We start from the raw sequence: 6,100 nt of genomic DNA on the forward strand, positions 1-6,100 counted from the left end.
TCTGGTGAGTGAGTTCCTGTAAGGCTTCCAGATACTTTGTGGTTAAAGCTTGAAATTCAAAATTTTAGCGGCTTACCTATAAAGGTGAAGTCCTGAGTGCCTAGAGAGATGCTGTAAGGGTTTGGTGCCTGGACTTCTGCAGATAAACTGTCCTTCCTTCACACAGAGTGATTTGTCTGACACAGAAGGCCCAAGGTACTTACACCAGTAATTTTCCTGCTAATATTCATGTGGTCACAGTGTCTATGTAAAAGGTTTCTCATCCTGTACAGAATAGGTCCTGTCTAAGAACTGTCCTGTTGGACAGTTGTTTCCTCAAAAAAGCCTTAGGCTGTGGAGTTACTTAAACTTTTCATCACACAGAGCTCTGAGCCAGTTTTGTACTTTGCTATGTAAAAGCATAAAGTCCATTTGTTATGGCTTAACTTTTCCTACTGCAGGGAAGGTGCTGGAGAGCTGACAGGCTGATCAGGAATTACAGAAAAAATGAGGTATGGAAGTGAGGGAGATTCAGCCACGGAGAGGCAATGTGGTGCACACTAACAAGGAAGGAGCAGGGAGCAGAAAGTGCTCATGTTGACGTTTCTTATCTTCAGTGCACATGACAGCTTTGATATCAGCTGGAAAACACCCATAATATGTGCGTAATTGGTATATGGAGGAAATTAGGCACTCAAATGCATGACTAAGCTGGGACTTTGAGACACAGATTGCCGGTAGAACTTTAATGAACGGCAGTATCTTCTTCCTGCAGTGCCTTACAGAGCTGTTTTCAGAAAGTACAGAGCCACCCACAAAGGTAGCTCTGGTTTCAGCAGTTGCAGTCTGATGTCACATTTATATTTGAAAGACAAGAGGGATTTTTTTTTCTGCTATATGTGAGGTTGCAGATGTTCTAAATGCCAAGGCTTGCTGCACCCACTGGAATAAAAACCAAATAAACCCTAGCATTAATACAAAATAGCAGTAGTAAAAGGATATCTGCCTTTGGTCCACTTCACTGCCAAAACTTCAGGGAAACTAACTAGATCCAGCTGATATTCAGATTCCAGGATATGGGCAGGTTGGAGTGAAAGGTCATGAAGAATTCCTTTGCCTGAGGAAGTTTGGGTAACAGTTTGTTGGATCCTGCAAACTGAGATGCCAGAAGGTCATCATGGCTATACCAGGTTTCCATTAATACTTTTACTCCTGCTCTTATGTAGAGAATGGAAAGATGAAACAAAATAGTGAAAACACTTTGAGTAGACAGGGATGTTACTAGTATGTGCTCTTGTGCCAAAAAAGCTCCCAGCTTGAGGTGCTTGATACTTGAACTACAGCTCTCTTCTTCAGCTGGGAACTTAGAGATGAACAAGTTCATAACTAAAACCTGTGTCCTTTCAGGGAGAATGAGATGTACAGGGCACCCATAGCACAGTCTGCTTTGGCCTCTGCACTGCCTGAACACAGCCTATTGAGCCTTGCAGTATGGCTACTGAACACCTTGTGCTTGTCACTTGTTCCATACATCCTGCTTATGTGCATCCCATTAGCATGACCAATATCCTAAAATGATACCCCAAACCTCAGTTTAAATGGAAGTTCTCTTAACCTAGTTTAAATGCAAGAGAGTAGTAATGGCTAGACAAGAACAACAGTTTTGAGGTGTCTATAGAGACCTCTACAATGAATTACTCATGAAATCAAGGCCACAAAACTGCGTTGAAACTACTTTTTTCAGTGAACCTTTAATTTTTTTGTTGTTGTTATTAAAACAATGTAAATAGGAAGAATATTCTAACAAATTTTATGTTTCCTCTAATATTTGCATATGAATCCAAAGTGAACAAAACCAAGGTGATTATTACTAAGGGACCATCCTAATTCAGAGGCAAATAAAGAGTTGAATTATGCCTTTTACTGTTTTAATATATATATTTTAATATATATGTATATATTTAGACCTTCATCTTAAATAATGTGCAAGGAAATAAGCCATTCTTTTAAACTGAAATTTGTATGATTGCTCTGGCTTACTGAAAATTTTAAAAATGGACTTAAAATCTGAATTTAAACCACTGGGAGAGATTAATGTGTTTTAAAAGCTGACATTGGCCTGTACAAGTGGATGACTAATTAATTTCATATTTCTTCATCAAAGAGTTAGAAGAAGATTATTTTTATTTTATATATAATAGTGTATTTACATGCATCTGATTTTGCTGGTACTTAAGAAATAAGTGTACATTTTACATAACTTAACTGTGTCTAAAGGTGAATGAAGACTGCCCTAGTAACTAGTAATTAGTGACCTGTGTGTTGTTATGGATTCATAGGCCTGACAAAACAACGGCATTTATTCTAGTCAGAAATCTGTTTTTAAAAAATTGATCTAATACATGCAAGTTTGAAGGTTATGACTCAACATGAGCTGAAGCTGCAGATTAACAGTGAAAGAAATACCCGTTTAAATGCAGTTACCCACATTTACCCTTGCAGTCTCTACCACCAGGGAATATTAAAACTGAACCCAAAGCCTTTGAAGGCGTGACACAAGCTTAACAATGTAATTCAAAAGTAAGGTTTACAGTGCTTCATTAAGGCATGCTAATGGGGCCTTGCTGCATAATGGTGTATGAGTAAGGCTTTCACTAGTTTCATTCAACTAGTTTAAAAATTACCTTGAAAACACATTTAAATTAGTTATTCTCTCTGCTGCATAATATTCAGTGAACTAGGGTATCTCTTCATTGCAGAAATTAATATTTACTGGTGTTCAGATAAGGCTGCTGGTACATGGGGAAAAGTTGCTAAACATGTGCTTGTATCAATAAATAATTCTTAAATGCTGTCCTTTGTATGTTTTGGATCAGTCGCTTGCCAGGAGATAGAGGTCCCACCAGGCTGTTGTCCCTATCACCACCATGTGTGCCTGTCTCACAGAGACTGCAGGTTTCAGCAACAGTGTTTCCTGTACTCATTTAATCAACAGGTTTCACAGAGTTATTTTGCTGTTTTGTTCCAGACTCCAGCCAAAAAATTGTGAAAATATGAGGCACTGAAAGAATTTATTGGTTAAGCTACTTCCTTTTCCTCATCACCTGCTTTATTCTGTCCTATTATCTACCGGCTACTAAATTTCTTTAAAATATGTGCAGCATTTGGGTCAGTGTTCTTTCTTAGTTCTTAGAAATTAATACATGTTAAAAATTCCTTCATCCATTTGAAGTTTGTGTATTGATCAATGAACCCCAAATCCCCTCTGTCCTGATTCTTGTGTGACCTAACTGTTTGATAAGCAGAGTCCAGTCGCTTTTGCAGTCTTAGTCCTCTAAAAATTATGCAATGTTTCTCTAAAATACCTAATGCTGATAGCCACCCTTCCACATCTGCCTGCTTAGGAAGGAACTATCTTCTGTTTATGGCATTTTGTGCAAAATTAACAGAATTAGACAATATTTCAAAGTAAAGCTATTGGAAGAGCAAATTTAATTGCATAAGGAAATACGGGGAAAGGAATTGGAAAAAGCAGGTTGTTTGGGATAAGTTTACTGAAAAGCCAAGAGGCTGATTATTATGAAAAACCATAAATTATCACTTAATGCAATGTTAGAATTAGGAGAACAGCCTTGGAATTGACCATAATTTGGATTTCTTTCCTTGTGAGTGAAATCATTAGTGTTTAGAAGTGTGTGTAAGTGGTGGAAAACTGCAGAGGGAAGGAAAGGATAATTTCATTATTCCCATGAAGAAGATTTCAATATATGCATAGTATTGTTCAAGCAGTTTATTTTCTGTGCTAGTTGTTATTTAGATTCAGTTTCCACTTTCTAACTAATATCCTCAATGCCTGCATTAAGCATCTCCATTCCTTAATACTTTTAGGAATGCCTGAATTGAGTTACAAATTTTATTCCATGCTGATGTTTTAGTTGGGAAAGGGATGTTTCTGCGAGTGGTGTTGCTCTTCTCTCTGATGGGAAGAATTATGGTAGTATAGAAAGGATATAATTCTTGGTACAGATCTTTAGTATCTTTCATTGGTTATGCGTAGGGTTATATTGTTCATTGCAAATTAGGAACTTGATATTTAGAACTGGAAAAAAAGAGAAGGATCCTTTAGGTTTTGAAGTCATTCTTCTTTTGAAGACATTCTTCTGAATATCTTTATAGCCTACATTTCTTCTGCCTGGCATTAGAAATCACATATATGAACAAAATCTAGTTTTCTCTATGTTGAAATTTGAGAATAGATCATGTTTTCAGCTTTGGTAACATATTAAAGCTACTGGTAAAGACTGGGAACTACTGAAGTTGCCAATAAAGATTACCTAAGAAGTTTTCACTGATACCCTAACCCCCCCTGAAATATCCTAAGCTGAAATCCTACCCTCCCCCCCCGCCCCCCTCCATCCTTCCACAGCTTTTCAGGGTAGGTATTTCTAACTCCCATAGTCCCACTGGACTGCAGAATACGTGTTTAGTGTAAAAAAATGTTTCCACAATATCTTTAAATAACCATCAAGGCAGAGGACATCAAACCAAGCATACACTTTTGAGAGAACAATTTCCTTTTATTCAGAGCAAATTGTATCCCTTTCTCCTTGGCCCATTTTTATTTCCAGCTGCAGACAGAATAAAACCTGCTGTGTTTTCCTGGGGAACACAAGGAGAAGGATTAGTATGTGGACATGCCCCTGTGGAATCTGATCCTGGGAGCAGCTACGCACTTGTAATTCAAATTAAACACTTCTTCCATGCCCAAAATACAGTGTAATGTACACACCCATAGCTCATTACAGATCACAAAACTGGCAGATTTATTAAAGTAAATCAGTATCCATTTGTCATCCAGATCTTGTTAGACTCAGAAGAAGAGATAGTAGTTGGCGTAAAGTGTCATGGTTACTCTGACAACAGCACCAGAATAGAAACACACAGATGGACAACGTACTAGCCTGTTTTTTAAATACCAGTTCTGCATAGAATATGAATTATTAGCTGTGTCATAGTGTACCATTATCTGTTTAACTGTTTAAGCACATGAAATTGTTAGACACATTTTTGCAGGCCAGCAATTCTACAAGATGCCTGTTCTCTTGCTGATATAATGATGAATTGCAGATGGTCACCGAGCAAAATAAAAAGCCTGTCTGTTATCATCAAAATACCAGTATTGATCAAAATACAGAACAGAACAGCAACAGAACAGCTTCTTGACAATTTGCCATAATGCAGTGGGGAATATTCTCTGTAGATGTTCTATGTGCCTTTGTCCTTAAATGCACAGAGAGGGGAAAAACCATGCGTGCAGGAATCTCCTTCCTCAGTAGTAATAACTAATAAACAGTTTGTGAGCAACTCAAACTGAGTTACCCACTTAAGGCTTTGATTTACTGATGCTGAAGTGGAGCTCAACTCTCATCCTCTCGCATCTCCCTTCATGCCTCCGCCTAAGCAGCACAGAATCTGAAAAACATGAAAGCTAAAACTCAAGGAATCATCCTCTTCCCTGTGCACGCTGGCTCTTCGGCAGGCCTCGGGAAGGGGCAGAGGGCAGATCGAGGAACCAGTGCTGGAAAACTCCAGTGAAAAATGGGATGTTGCATAACTTCCTTGACTGGTAAATCACGGAGCTGTTTCAGCCCAACTCCTTCCTGAAAATCCATGCTAGTTCTTACATCTGATGCATCACAGCCCTTTTAATACACTCAAAACCTGGAAGACATTTCTGAAATGCACTTGCAGGTTTGGTGTTTGTTTTGTTTTTTCAAGAGCAAACAACGCAACTTCCTCTATCTTGCTTTATAGGTCACAGTTTGCTGTTTCTTGTACTTGCTGCTCTCACGAACGACATCCTGCTATCCCCACCACACCTCTCTCCCATGGCTCTGCGAGAGCTAGACCGAGGCGAAACACTCGGAATGCTTTGTGTCGGGAGACGTGCGGCAAACGCAGCCGTTTCCTCTTACTTGTAAAGGCTCTGAGGAGTTTTAGTGAGCCAGTACTTAAAACATTGGGAGCTGCTGGGTGGATACCCCGACACGCAGGCAGCCACGGACGCCCCCCCCCCCCGCGTACCGCAGCGAAAGCACCCGTGGACACCGAGGCACAAAGA

The sequence above is a fragment of the Hirundo rustica genome, chromosome 13, assembly GCF_015227805.2.
Source record: "Hirundo rustica isolate bHirRus1 chromosome 13, bHirRus1.pri.v3, whole genome shotgun sequence".
NCBI lineage: Eukaryota > Metazoa > Chordata > Aves > Passeriformes > Hirundinidae > Hirundo > Hirundo rustica.